Here is a 16,669-nt window from a genome sequence, read left to right as displayed (position 1 = left end):
AATAAGTCACACATGTGTAAATACTGAATAGTTTCTCTGGTGTGAATAATCTGCAATAATACATAAGATCCTAATAAGATTATTGACATGGTGAAATGGGAAGAAAGGGGCTAAAGGTGTAGGGATGGATAGGGGAAGGGTAATAAGGGAAAAGAAAAGAAAAAAATGTGAGATATAGAAAAGATGGAAATAAAGTTCTTGTAGATGGGGAGGGGAGGAGGGGATGCAGGGAGGGCAGGGACAAGAGGAAAAAATGAGAACCAAGACATGTCACATACAGGTACAAGATCCCAACAATGAATGTAATTGTACTGTATCCCTAAAATGTACCAATAAACTCAATTAAAGCTGAAAAAATAAATCAGTCATATTAGAGTAGGATACCATCTTTGTGATTTCATTTAACTTTAATTCTTTGAAGAACTTATCTATAAAAATAGTCACTTTAACAGGATGGCATTTCAATGTATGAATTTGGATGGGGGAGAAAATTTATTCCACTACATATATCTTGTTAGTGTAGAGACAGAAATGTGGGTTGCCTAGATATTCTCCACTAACATCCTAATGAGCTGGTTTTGACAGTGTTTTACTAAGTCCCAGTGCAAATGAAACTCCTTGCTTCTTGCTCAGTCTTTGAGTTTTCACAGCACTGTTTTGAGTAACTCTTTTAGCTGGCAAGGATGAAAGTGTAGGCTTCCCAGTATTCCACTTTTTCTGTGCTCTCTGGCAGGAGTACAGCAATTATTGTCTAAATGTTTTCTCTCTTTCAGGTCCTTTGGTTATTGAACGTAGGAATTTCATTAGTTTACTGCATTTGCCTGCTGAATGTTGCTGGGATCAAATATTTGATAAACCAACTTAAAGGGGGAAGAGTTTGTTTTTGCTCATGGTTGTAGTGAATTTAGTCCAGTATCAGCTGGCTCTAATACAGGAACATCATGATAGAAGACAATGGTGGAGCAAAACTGCTTAGCTTGTGATGGGGAAGCAGCACCAGAGCGAAAGGGTCAGACAACCACATTAAATCCCAAGGTCGCACATCTATGACTTACGCAGATATACCCTAATAAATGCTTATTAATAATATCCTTGGGGGATTCCAAGCCAACCAAGTTGACAGTCAGTTTAAGTCACTTTTGTGTTTTTGTTTTTGTTTTGTTTTGTTTTTTTTATATATATAGCAATCAGTAGATACTTGTAGGCTACTTGTGGCTTATGTCCAAATCTGGGATTCAAGAGGTAAAATGAAAATCCAATGAATTAACTTTTGTGTCATCTCTTGTGTCTGCTACATGTTCTTTGTTAATCTGTATTCTTCTCAAATTTGTTTGGTTTATTATAATCTCAAAGTGTTTGACAACTAATAAAGTATTAAATAAAACAGTATGTCTTCTCCATATTTCTGGAAACATAAACTGACTTATAAGTACTTATAAGTACGTAGAAAATCTTTTATTTATCTAATGTAATGCTGTTATTTTCAGAAAACCGAACCAGAATTATATTGTTGCCTGAAATTTCTAGAGACTTACTTTTAAGTATCTTCAATGGTTTTAATAAAACATCCATGTATTATTGGATAATTTGATTAGCTGTCATGCATAGGCATATTTTCAAATAAGAATTATATAAAGCTTTTTAAAGATTGGTTGAAATCTATACCTTTATAGTTTTGTATTTCAATTCAAATATTAGTATGTTGTACATCAATATCATGTTTAGATTCTGGGTGAGTTTATCATAGTCCTGTTCTTTAATTTTTTCATATATTCTTTAAACTTTGTTATCATATTTTAGCTTTTATCATTAGTACTGAAAAATTACTCCCCCTACCATTTCATAGTGCACAATAATATTGCTACTAGCAGTTTTTTTATCTGGGTTGGTTTCTAACTTTTTTGTGTGGTGCTGGGAATTGAAGCCAGGGTCTTCGACATGTTAGAAAAGTGCTCACTGAATTAAACCCCCAACTGTTTAGTTTTTCTATCTTTTACAAATTTGATGTGGTTAATATTGATGGCATATTCACTTATAATTTTATTCTTGGCTTTTTAAAATATTTAATTTTAGCTTATCATTTGTACCTTTTTAACATTTTTTTTAAACTTCTTGAACATATTTAATTCCTTTAAGGAATATTGTTATATTTAAACTGATGTATATACTTTGCCATATTTCCTGTTTGTTAGAAACTGTCCTTATATTTTCTTACTTCTAGCCTTCCATTCATGTAAACATGTATTTTTCTGTTAAGTAATTATGCAACATCAAATTCTACTACCACATATTGCTCATAAAATGGATGAAATTTTTAAGTATGTCTGTCATCTTGACAAACAATAACCTTGCATGCTTAAACTATTCACAGTGACAATATCTCCCATATTCCATATCATTGCTCTTAGTTTCCTTTCTAGCTTTTTGTTAAATATAAAATCATTTTGCATAGTGTCCACCTTTACAAGATACATGAACATTATTACTAATTTATTTCCAGATGGCTGTGTGACAGCCCAAGCAGAATTTTAATCTCAAGCCTACCTCTATAACTTTGTCCCACATGCAATTAGATAGGGCTTGTTATATCTGAACAATTGAATATTGGTTTTTGCAAAATTGTCTCTTAAAGCTCATTAAAGCTCAAATTATTATGAAATGCCCTATCACCCTGTCACTTTCAAACTATATGGAACAAGTTTTGATCTAGTCTGTATCACTTGTTTTTGAGTTTGACTTTGTGCTATCATATTTAAAATGTTTTATCACTGGCCATGACTGATGAGATTATTTTTTAAATCAGAAAGCAATAAAATAAAAACTGATAATTTCAATATTACTATACCACCCTTTTCCTGTTAGAAAATGCTTCTTCATTATTTGTTAAAATTCAAGAGATCTGAGTGGAACCTAGAATTCCAGCACATGCTTAGCTGTGGCACATATATGCCTCTGTCCATGGTTCACATTTTTAATAGGAACACTTTAAATATTCAAATTACACAGAAATGAGATTGGCAATTTCAATGTACTCTTTATTTACCCCAAGTTATACATAGCATTCATTCTTAAATTCTTATTCTGAGGCTACCCAACTTTTTCAGTCTTTTTAGAAAAGTGAGCTTCAGTTGAACTCAAATAAACTTCAGAATATGCTAAAATGATTCATTTCTCTATTAATGAATTTTTTGAATTATCAATTGCAGTAGACTGTTAGGTATAAAATAGTATTATAATTTAAAACCATCACAGACCTACTAAGAACTCTTTTTTTCTTACCCTTGGCCCACTTCACAAAATGCTTTTAAGATCAATAAAACTTTCCTTAAGGTAACAAGAATGCATTTTTGCATATTTAATTCTATATATTTGCAATACATTTTGTGTATAAAAGAACTCATGAAACTTAGAGTAAAATACGTTTTCAGACTGCATAATAATCAATTCAATGTCTTTCATATAAACCTTTAAAATTATTTACATTTTCAAACAAAATCCACCCTTTTCCTCTTCTGAATGCTCACAAAGATTAGTTTTAGTTTTGGGCATTTGCTGATATTCCTCCTATTCCCCCAATAACCCAGAGGTGCATGGGTTTTGTGTTTCTCTTATTTATGTGGTGGGGTAATGAATATGATGTTCATATTGAAGCAACTATATTTTCTTGTCAGAAGGAATGCCAAACAGACTGGAAACGAAGGACAGTTGTGACACTTTACCTTACATGTACAATGTATCCCTGATATATAATTCTATCAATTTTCTAGTAAATGGTAAATTTACACCATGTTTATAGTGGAAAATAAAATATACTTATTTCCTAAGACAACAATTTCCAATGCGCATTATTTTCCTCGTAGGAGAAGTCTGAATTTTTCTAAGGTGTAATATTTTATAAAACAAAATGGCCTTGAAAAAGTCCACCAATGTCATTTGAAGACACAAACAAGACTTTCTTTTTAGCATTAGTCATACAGTGACATTAAAAAAGCTTTGGCTTGTACAAACATATTTATAGTATTAACTAAGGTAAAATGCCATTCTATTCCATATGTTTCTGCTCCACTATCACGTCAGTGATGCAGTACAAGAATCTTGCCCCAAACACACATTTGCTTTTTTTGGATCCTTTCTTGCACTGTAGCATAGAACAGCTGGTCAAGTGTAGCTACCTTCTCTCAAGTGTAGCTGTAATTCTCTCACTTGGGAATATTGTGTCCTATTTTTATGCAGAGGAATACTTTTTCTTCAGACATCCAAAATAATCCAGCATTATAAATTGTTGCTATAAAATAATAGGAGAAATTGCAACACTAAGAGAGACATTGCTGGAGAATACCTGAATAAACCATTTCATGACAATATTGAAAATGAGTTTGTCTTCTGCTTAGAATTTATAGCTGTAGGCTACCATTTTTTTAAAGTACCAAATTATAAATTCAACCTACTAGCACTTTCAAATATTTAGGATAAGTTAATTATGAATATTATAACAGTTCATTTGGAATAATGCATTTGAATTTCAAATTTTGTGCAAAACATAAAACACATGGATAGGTTGGAGATGAAGAGTAAAAGGAAAAGCAGATTAAAATGATATTTGAACGTAGTTTGGAAGTAGTATTTAATAGAATCTACATAGGAAATTTCTAATGTGTTTTTAGTATATATCTTAGCAATGTGTATGTAATTGCTAGTCAAACACACTTGTTGGAATTATTTTGAGGTTCTTGTGCCTGGACCAAAATCAAAATTTTTAATAACTAGTTTGGAAGCTTATTCCTTTGAAAGTCACACTTCTATTACAAAAATAAATTATATTTTATAAATGCTAAATTTGTCCAAAAGCCAGATATAAAATGAAAATTTCAGAAAAATAAAACTAAAAAAGAACAGATAAGATCAACACTTAGAGCTGATGCCCATTTGTATTTTCTTTGTAAAGCACCAACATTTAAAAATATGTGCATTTAGCTGTTCTATTCAGTATTTACATATAATTGCTACAGCTTACATTATGTAGGTCAAAGAAAATGATGGTTACTAGCTTTTGGCATTACAGGACACCTAATAATTCCTAAGGTTTTGTCTTTCCATAACAGGTTTAAAAATTGTTCTGCCTTAAACAGAGATTTGTAATACATAGTTACGTCAGAAAGAGTTTGGTAAACCCAGTTTAATGAAAAGACAAAGGAGAGAATTAGAAGTAGTGAAAAAAACAACAAAGGCCAATGTTTTGTCATACTTTGTGTGATGCCTATGGAATAAACAGCATGTGGAAAATCTATGCTCAGGCACCCTGGAAAATGTTCTTGTTGATTTATGACCATAACAACACACATAAAAATGAATGAACTATTTTTATAAGACACAGATAAATAAGATTACAAATTGTTGTACACCAATATTTCTTTGGAAAAATCATGATTAGAGCACTGAAAACAATCTAACATGTTGAACTATAAAAGAATCAAAGTTGATTCACAAGCATCAGAGTAGGCAACAGCCCCACAAAGTCATTCTTGTCTCAAGCTCTGGATTTGGACGACTAAAAATTTTTGAGTAAGAAAGTTCTAAAAGTGAGTTTTTAGATACGCTCTGTTAAATAATATTTACAACACCAACAAATTTTTCATAAAAGTTAAGAAGAAGTAAGTATTTAGTGCATGAAGAGTTTCTTTTACCTCAGGTATTAGACATAAGAATCAGAAATGTAAGAAGACTTTTTTTCCATTAGTTTTCATTTTCTCATATTAATTCCATTCTGTACAAATAAAATTAATTTTTAAAAATCAGAAATGTAATAATCAAATCCCCAAATTCAAGTCACATTTATTTCCTTTCCATTTAATTATTTTTATAAAAATAAAGGTGGAAAATGAATTGAAAAGGTGTAAAGAGAAGAAAACAGAAAGACACAGAATAGCAATTTTCCTCAAAAATGGAAAAGTAAAATTAAAGCCAACAAAAGAGAGATGTAAGCCCACCTTGAGCAATTTTGTCCAATAAAAGAGTTAAGATAGAACCCTGATTATATGTTATCAGATTTTATAACCATTGTAGATATTCATCTACTTTAACAAATATTTCCAAGATATTTCCAGTAATTTAAATGAAATTAAGTCCCAAACTCCTCACTGGAACTGTCCTGTCCAATACAAATAGGCACAGCCATATGTGGATGTTGTATAGTGTAAATGTAACTGGTTTGAAGTTAAATGTACCATTCATGTAAAATATGCAGTCCATTAAAAATCTTTAGTATTAAAACAGAAAAAATCTTAACATTTACATTGATTGCATAGTGAAAGTATAATACATTAATATAATAGGTTAAGTAAATACATTGTCAAAATTAATGTTGCTTTCTTTTTACTTCCATAGGTGGTAATAACATTTTCAAAAATTGTGCCCATAGCTAACCATTGTGGTTTAGATTAAATTAGTATTGAAGACTGCTGCACTTTGTATAAAAGTGCAATCCATACTCAACATTTTTCTGATAAAACCCCTTTTGCTAGCCTATGATAGTTCATCATGTCAACTCAACTGCATGAAGAGGTTCCTAGAGAGGTGGTTATGGGGGTGCTGTACTCATGAGTTTCCACTGATATTCATGCTGAATGTGCTGTTAGGAGGTGGGGCCCACTCTGAGATCAGCCACCGGGGTTGAGCCTGTAGAGGAAACATCTCTTGGTGGCACTGCTCCATGGGCTCTGCTTGCAGCTGCCATGAAGTGAACAGCTTTGCTTTACTGCACCCTTCCACCATGATGTCTCTGTGTTGGAGCCAGCCAACCATGGATTGAAACCTTTGAAAGCATAACTCAAATAATCAACTTCTGCCTTTTATGTGCATTTTACCTAAGTGATGGAAAATCTGGTGAATCCATAACTTTAACACATAATCACACCTCAGGAGCAGGAACAATTACTTCAAGTCAATTAAACTCTTAACAGATAATTATTTAGTAGAGTGTGAGTACATCATTATTAATCAACTGACACATTAAGGAAAAATGAAAAAATCAAACCCATGGTTTAGTCCATTTCAATTGTAACCACTTAGTACAATTCATTGAATGTAAAAGATAATAATGTTTTAGAGAGTAGTAAGGGAAAAGCCTACTTTATTTTGAAAATTATCAGAAATGTTTGTCAGAAAATTATCAGAAATTTGACGTTTTAGTATTTAACATTCTGGGATTTAAGAAAGCACAATGAATAACAAAACAAATGCTTGTAGCATTACTCACTTTTCAAAATTAAAATATTAGTAGTGTAGGAAGAAAATTACCAAACACTGATTAGAAAGGGGTGGATAAAATTGTTTGATATGCTGATTTTGGAAAAAGTATTAATTACTCTCATCTGATGGCTCACATAAGTCAATTTGCCATTGAGTTATGGACAAAACTTGAATGTATCCATTTCATGTTTTTGGAAATGAAAAACCAGGAAAAAGTAGAAAAAAAGGAAGCCTTAAAATTATCAGAAAGGAGGACTCAGAGCCCTCTCTCCTGCACGGCCTCCTCTGGAGCCGTGCCATTTCCAAGGGCTGCTGAGTGATTGGTTATAATGCACACCAGGCAGGTGAGTTTTACATCATCACCCCAGCTTGGACTCAGAGCCCTCACTCCTGCGTGGCTTCCTCTGGAGCCATGCTGTTTCTGGTGGGCACCACTGCTTGGCTCAGACACAGTGGCAGGAGGGTAGCTGCTCAGCACTGTTCCCCACCCCCACTATTAGATCCCCTGACTGAGCCAGTCCTAGGACACACTCTGCAGAGGCATGGCAGGCTGTAAAGGGTGGTGATTGATCCTATTATGTTCCTGATTGTATCAATAGGGATAAAGGATAGGGATAGATTTGATGAGTTCTTTGCTCAATTATGAAAATGAGAATGTCTATAAGTCATTAGAGAATCAAAGGTTGGGATGCAATGATATCAGGAAGATTTAATGATCCAGAGATTGAATCAAGGGCAACACAACAGCAAAAATAAAGATGAGAAAACACTTAAGCAAGCCACAAAGACAGACTTCCAGTCCACCAATGGCAAACAGTAGGGTAAAGGAGGAAGAAAAATCAGATAGTGAACCTTCAGGACACTCAGAACTTACAGCACATGAAGCAAAAAAACTGATCAATCAAGCTCTGGAAAAATTCAAAACAGAAATTATTTCCCAGTTAACCACAGAGATGGTAAGCAAAATGAAAGACATGATTCGAGAATCCAGAAGAGAAACTTACAAAAAATAGATGAGCTTGGGAACATAATAGAAACCATGAAGGCCCAGAATAAGAAAAAAATGGAAACAATGAACACCCAACACAGGAAAGAAATGGAATCCATTAAACAGATTCAAACAGATATCCAGGAGATTAAAAACTCTATTGAAAGCATATGTAACAGAATAAAAGATTGCGAGGGTAGAATCTCAGATACAGAAGATAGGAGAGCAGACAGTGACCATGGAAAGAAAGGTCTCTTAAAAACAGTCAGGGAGCATGAGAAATCGATCCAACAACTCCTAGTTGATGCAAAGAAGAATAACATAAGACTGATAAGAATCCATGAAGTACCAGGAGAAAATGCAAAAGACATAAAAAGCTCTTCAAAGAATTAATGACAGAAAACTTCCCAAACAGAGGGGAAGAATTAGACATACAGATAAGAGAGGCATATAGGACACCAACTAGCCAAGATAAAAAAAAATCTACACCTAGACCTATAATAATCAAGATCCCAGAATACCAACAGAAGAACAAAATACTATAAGCAGTAAGATAAAATAAACAAATCACATGCAAAGGAAAGCCCAACAAAATCACAGCAGACTTTTCAACACAAACCCTCAGGTCAAAGAGAGCCTGGAGTGAGGTATTTCAAGTACTAAGAGAAAACAAGCTACAACCAAGAATGATGTATACTGCAAAAGTGTCTTTCAAAATGGAAAGAGAAATAAGATACTTCCAGGACAGAGAATACTTGAGAAACTTCATGAATACTAGACCAGCACTACTAAGAATTTTAAACAATAACCTAGAAAAAGACAATGAAGATCACAACACCAGGAGGTCCAAAAGAGCAAATCAAATAGCCAAGGCTAGAAACTGAAAAGAGAGAACAAAGAATACAGAGTCAAGAAAAGGACAATAGAGGAAGGCCCCAAAGCCCCCGGAGGGGGTTTCTTCAGCTGCCTGTCTGCCTGCCTGCCTGCGACCACCCGGCAGCGTGCGTGCAAGCTCCCGGCCTGCGCGGGAGCTCCCAGCCTGTGTGACAACAGACCAGGAAGGCCCCAAAGACCCCGGAGGGGGTTTCTTCAGCTACCTGTCTGCCTGCCTGCCTGCGACCACCCAGCGGCGTGCGCACGAGCTCCCGGCCTGCGCGGGAGCTCCCGGCCTGCGCAACAACAGACCAGGAAGGAAGGTAGCCGCGCGGGCGCCCTGGAAACACCCACACGACACCCCCCCGTTCTCAAAACTCCTGATTGGGCCAGTCCTTAGACCAACTCTGCAGAGGCATAGGTTCCCATGAAGGGTAGGTTTCTGAGCTCCCAACTTTGAACATCTTTAAAGAAAGGGCAGGGGAAACCTGTAAGAGGACTGAGTGGAGTTCAACCCTGAGGGTAAGGAAACTAAAGTTAGGCCTTGTAGATTGTGTTCAGTCTCAGTCGTGAGGAACAGCCATTGGCTAGCTAGGACCAGGGGATTGGGTTCTGCATATGACTGTGCATGTGGTATAATATGAGATCAAAGATAGCCTGAAAGAGGACCTTCAAATTCTTTTTCTTTCCCTCTCTCTTGTCTCTTTTTTCCTCTTTCCACCCTAAAATTTCTTTCTTTTTTCTGTCCTGTCTCTCCAACTCAGTCTCTTGCTCCACCATAGTGTCCCTCATCTCCCTTTTTATTCCAGTTCCTGAAGAACTCAGACTTCTTTTTTTATTTTTTGTTTTTAGGACGGGTTTCTCTTTATGTTCTTTTCTCCAGTCATTTTACCTCACTCATGGCTCTGTACCTTCAAGGGAAGGCAAGCGCCTGTTACTGTTAAGGGGATATATTCCTGTCCTTATTCCTGCACTCTCTCTATCCCCCCTGAAGTTAATAGCTTTGTAAAGATAGTAAGGTAATTCTACAACCTCTGGATTCACTTCAAACCTGCTCTAATTCTCTCACTTATCTAATCCCCTTGTTCTAAGTCTAACCCCCGATCCTAAATGGTAAAGATGCCATATTGAAAAGAATATTCACTGCAAACATACTATGAGCTGCTTCTTGAAATTAATCTAATTCACATGAGTTAAAGGTGATACATTAATGACTACCATAAGTGGTCAGTTGGCAAGCTGTGCCTGATCCTATTGGGCTGCTGAATGTATCAATTGGGACAAAGAGTGGTGATTGATTTAAAGAGTTGTTTTCTCTGATATTATGAAAACGAGAATGTCTATGAGTCATAAGATACTCAAAAGCTAAAACGCAACTATATTAGGAAGATTTAAGTAATACCCAGAAATTAAAGAAGGACAACCCAACAATAAAAATAAAAATGAGAAAACACTTAAGCAAGACACAAAAACAAATATCCAGTTCACCAATAGCAAATAGTAGGACAAATGAGGATGAAAAGTCTGATAGTGAACCAACAGGACTCCCTGGACCCATAGCACAGGAGGTAACAAAATTGATCAATCAGGCTCTAGAAAAATTCAAATCAGAAATAATTTCCCAGCTAGCCAGAGAGATGATGAGCAAAATAGAAGTCATGATTCGAGACTCTAGAGCAGAAACTGAGAAAAAAATAGATGAGCTCAAGACTGTGATAGAAGCCATGAAGACTCAGCATAAGAAAGACATGGAAACAATGAATGCCCAACAGAGGAAAGAAATGGAATCCATAAAACAGATTCAAACAGATATCCAGGAGATTAAAAACTCTATTGAAAGTGTACGAAACAGAATAAAAGATTGCGAAGATAGAATTTCAGATATAGAAGATAGGATAGCAGTCAGTGACCGTGAAAAAAGAGGTCTATTAAAAACAGTAAGGGATCATGAGAAATCAATCCAACAACTCCTAGACGATACAAAGAAAAATAACATAAGACTGATAGGAATTCATGAAAAAACAGGAGAAAACACAAATGATATAAAAAAGCTCTTCACAGAATTAATGACAGAAAACTTCCCAAACAGAAGGGAAGAATTAGACATACAGATAAGTGAGGCATATAGAACCCCAACTAGCCACGATCAAAAAAAATCTACACCTAGACATATAATAATCAAGATTCCAGAAATCCAACAGAAAAACAAAATACTACAAGCAGTAAGAGAAAAGAAACAAATCACATGCAAAGGGAAGCCCATTAGAATCACAGCAGACTTTTCAACACAAACCCTTAGGTCAAGGAGAGCCTGGAGTGAGGTATTCCAAGTCCTAAAAGAAAAGAATCTCCAACCTAGACTTTTGTATCCTGCAAAACTCTCTTTCAAAATAGATGGGGAAATAAAATACTTCCACGACAAAGAGCACCTGAGAAATTTCATGAACACCAAACCAGCACTGCAAGGAATTCTAAACAATATCCTAGAAAAGGACAACGAAATTCACAATAACATGAGGCCCAACAGACCAAATCAAATAGGCAAGGCAAGAAACTAAAAGGAGATGGGAGAAAAAGTAAAAAGAGTCAACAAATGGACAAAAACATGACAAGAATAAGTCAAAATATATCAGTTGTAACCATCAATGTTAATGGCCTCAATTCACCAATCAAGAGAAACAGATTGGCAGAATGGATTAAGAAGCAAAATCCAACAATATGTTGTATACAAGAAACACACCTAGTGCAAAAGGAAGTCCATAGACTGAAAGTGAAAGGATGGAAAACAATTCTCCATGCGTCAGGAGTCCAGAAAAAAGCAGGGGTAGCAATCTTATTCTCAGATAAAGTAAATTTCAAACCAAAACTCATTAAGAGAGACAAAGAAGGACACTACATCCTTGTAAAGGGAACAATTCAAGAGGAAGAGCTGACAATCATAAACATATATGCACCAAATATAAATGCCCCCAACTATATAAAACAAATATTAAGTAACATGAAAAACCAAATAAGCACTAATACAATTGTAGTGGGGGATTTAAATACCCCACTATCACAAATTGACAGATCTACTAGGCAGAAAATCAACAATGAAATAATAGAACTGAACCAAGCTTTGGAACACATGGACTTAATAGATGTTTATAGAGTATTCCACCCCCAAAAACCAGAATATACATTCTTTTCGGCTGCACATGGATCATTCTCCAAAATAGACCACATACTGGCTCACAAAACAGGTCTAAATAAATGCAAAAAAATTGAAGTCATCCCCTGTTTATTATCAGATCATAGTGCAATCAAACTAGACATCAATAGCACAAGAAACTATAGAAACTTCACAAGCACATGGAAACTGAACAACACTCTCCTAAACAATCAATGGATTACAGAGGAAATTAAAGAAGAAATTAGACAGTTTTTACAAATAAATGAGAATGCCAATACAACATACAGGAATCTTTGGGACACAATGAAAGCAGTTCTACGTGGAAAATTCATAACATTGAATGCCCACACTAGGAAAACAGAGCGGGCTCAAATAAACAACTTAACGATGAAACTTAGACTCCTAGAAAAACAAGAGCAAGAAAAACCCAAAGCTCGAACAAGAGAGGAAATTATAAAGATCCGAGCAGAAATCAATGCAATTGAAATTAAGAAAACGATACAAAAAATAAATGAAACAAAGAGCTGGTTTTTTGAAAGAATAAATAAAATTGACAAACCCTTAGCTAATCTTATCAAAAAAAGGAAAGAAAAGGCTCAGATCCATGCAATTAGGAATGAAAAAGGCGAAGTCACAACAGATCCGAAAGAAATCCAGAGGATCATGAACACCTACTTTGAGAACCTGTACTCTAATAAAATGGAAAACACAGAAGAAATGGACAGATTTCTAGATACTTATGAATTACCAAAGTTGAACGAAGAAGATAAAAACATTTTAAACACCCCAATCACAATCAGTGAAATTGAAAATGTAATTAAAAACTTACCAACAAAGAAAAGCCCAGGCCCTGATGGATTCACTGCTGAATTTTACAAGACATTTAGAGAAGAACTACTACCATTACTCTTCAAACTTTTCAATGAAATTGAAAGAGAAGCTATACTTCCAAATTCATTCCTGGAAGCAAGTATCACTCTGATTCCCAAACCAGAGAAAGATACAACCAAAAAGGAGAACTACAGACCAATCTCCTTAATGAATATAGATGCAAAAATCCTTAATAAGATACTAGCAAACAGAATACAGAGGATTATTAAGAAGATCATCCATCATGACCAAGTCGGATTTATTCCAGAGATGCAAGGGTGGTTCAACATACGAAAGTCAGTGAATGTAATACATTATATTAACAAAGTCAAGGACAAAAACCATATGATCCTCTCAATAGATGCAGAAAAAGCATTTGATAAAATTCAACACCCATTCATGATAAAAACCCTGCAAAAAATTGGAATAGATGGTCTATACCTCAATTTAATAAAGGCTATTTATGAAAAACCATCAGCCAACATCATATTGAATGGCCAAAAACTGAAAACCTTCATGTTAAAATCAGGAACAAGACAAGGATGCCCACTATCGCCACTTCTCTTCAATATAGTTCTGGAAACATTAGCCACAGCAATTAGACAAGAGAAAGAAATTAAAGCAATAAAGATAGGAAAGGAAGAAGTTAAACTATCATTATTTGCTGATGATATGATACTCTACATTGAAGATCCAAAAAACTCCACCAAAAAACTTCTAGACTTAATTGACAGATTCAGTAAAGTATCTGGATACAAGGTGAATACCCAAAAATCAATAGCCTTTCTATACACAAATAACAGACAGACAGAAAGAGAAATAAGGGAAAAAATTCCTTTTACAATAGCATCCAAAAAAATGAAGTATCTAGGAATCAATCTAACAAAAGAAACAAAAGATCTCTACACTGAAAACTACAGCACTCTGAAAAAAGAAATCGAAGAGGATATAAAAAAATGGAAAGATATCCCCTGCTCCTGGGTAGGAAGAATCAACATAGTGAAAATGGCCATACTACCGAAACTGCTATATACATTCAATGCAATGCCAATTGAAATTCCAACACTATATTTCACAGAACTAGAAAAAAGAATCCAAAAATTCATTTGGAACCACAAGAGACCTAGAATAGCAAAAGCCATTATAGGCAACAGTCACATGGCACCAGGTGTAACAATTCCCAATTTGAAACTATACTACAAAGCCACTGTGATAAAATCAGCATGGTACTGGCAAAGAAATAGGCCTGAGGATCAATGGAACAGACTGGAAGACACAAAAACAAATGCAGATGTACTCAGCTACCTCATCTTCGACAAAGGAGCTCACCATCCTCAGTGGAGGAAAGATAGCCTCTTTAATAAATGGTGTTGGAAAAACTGGATATCAACCTGTCACAGATTAAAATTAGACCCTTATCTTTCGCCATGCACTAAATTAAAATCCAAATGGATTAAAGATCTAAATATTAAAACAGAAACATTAAACTTGCTGGAAAGTAAGTTAGGCAGAACTCTGGAAGACATTGGTATAGGAAAAGACTTTATGAACAAATCCTCAGTAGCACGGGAACTAGCAGAAAGAATCAACAACTGGGATCTCATCTTACTAAAAAGCTTCTGTACTTCAAAAGAAACCATTAGCAGAACTAAGAGACAATCTACAATGTGGGAAAAAATTTTTACCAGCTGTACCTCAGACAAAGGACTATTATCAAGGATATATAAAGAACTCAAAACAATCAGTCCCCCCAAATATAAAGACCCGATCCAAAAATGGGCATCCGAAATGAACAGACATTTCTCATACAAAGAAGTGAAAGCAGCAAGAAAATATATGAAAAAATGTTCCACATCACTGGTCATTCGAGAGATGCAGATGAAAACAACACTGAGATTCCACCTCACCCCACAAAGAATGGCTGCTATCAAGAAATCACACAATAACAAATGTTGGCGGGGTTGTGGGGAGAAAGGAACCCTCCTCCATTGTTGGTGGGAGTGCAGACTAGTGCAACCACTATGGAAATCAATATGGAGATACCTCAAAGAGCTTGGACTGGAGGTTCCATTTGACCCAGCCATCCCTCTGTTGGGTATCTTTCCAAGAGAACTAAAAGAATCATATCACAGAGAAGTATGTGCACCCATGTTTATAGCGGCACAGTTTGTAATAGCTAAATCTTGGAAACAACCTATTTGCCCATCCGTTGGAAACTGGATAAAGAAGATGTGGTTTTTCTATAAAATGGAATATTACTCAGCCATAAAGAGAGAGAGAATAGATTCATTCATAGGAAAATGGATACATATTGAAGATATACTCCTAAGTGAAATAAATAAGTCCCACATGTGTAAATACCAAATAGTTTCCCTGGTGTGAATATTCTGCAACAATGCATAAGATTCTAATAAGATTACTGACATTTAGAAATTTGAAGAAAGGAGCTAAAGGTGTAGGGACGGTGTGATACATAGGGGAAGAACTAAAAGGGAAAAGAAAAAATGTGAGAGAATGAAAAGATGAAAATAAAGTGTTTGTAGATGGGGAGGGGAGGAGGGGGTGAAGGGAGAGCAGAAGTAAGGGGAAAAAATGAGAATCAAGACTTGCCATGTAAAGGTACATGATCCCAACAATGAATGTAACTGTACTGTATCCCTAAAATGTACCAATAAACTCAATAAAATTAAAAAAAAAAGAAAAAAAGAAAAGGACAATTACATGACAATAATAAGTCGGTACATATCAGTTATAACTATCAATGTCAATGGCCTCAATACACCAATCAAGAGAAATAGATTGGCAGAATGGAATAAGAAGCAAAATCCAACAATATGTTGTATACAAGAAACACACCTAGTGGAGAAAGAAGCCCAAGACTGAAAGTGAAAGGATGGAAAACAATTCTGCACATGACAGGACCACAGAAAAAAGCAGGGGTAGCAATCTTATTCGCAGGCAAAGCAAATTTCAAACCAAAACTGATTAAGAGAGACAAAGAAGGCCACTACATCCTTGTAAAGGGAATAATTCAAGAGGAAGAAATGACAATCACAACCACATATACACCAAATATAAATGCTCCCAACTATGTAAAACAAATATTAAGTAACATGAGAAACCAAATAACCATTAATGCAATTGTAGTGGGGGATTTGAATATGCCAATATCAAAAATAGACAGATCATCTAGGCAAAAAATCAACAATGAAATACTAGAAGGGAACCAAGCTTTTGAACTCATGGACTTATTAGACATCTATAGAGTATTTCACACCACAAAATCAGAATATACATTCTTTTCAGCTGCACATGGGTCATTCTTGAAGATAGATCACATACAAGCTCACAAAACAGGTTTGAATAAATGCAAAAGAATTGAAGTTATTCCCTGTAATTATCACATCACAGTGCAATAAAGCTGGAGATCAATAGCATAAGAAACCGTAGGAACTTCACAAATGCATGGAAGTTGAACAACACTCTCCTGAACAATCAATGGATCACAGAGGAAATCA

The sequence above is a fragment of the Fukomys damarensis genome, unplaced genomic scaffold, assembly GCF_012274545.1.
Source record: "Fukomys damarensis isolate Sample0158 unplaced genomic scaffold, DMR_v1.0_HiC HiC_scaffold_4, whole genome shotgun sequence".
In the NCBI taxonomy this organism is placed as follows: Eukaryota; Metazoa; Chordata; class Mammalia; order Rodentia; family Bathyergidae; genus Fukomys; species Fukomys damarensis.
This window is presented reverse-complemented; position numbering follows the sequence as displayed.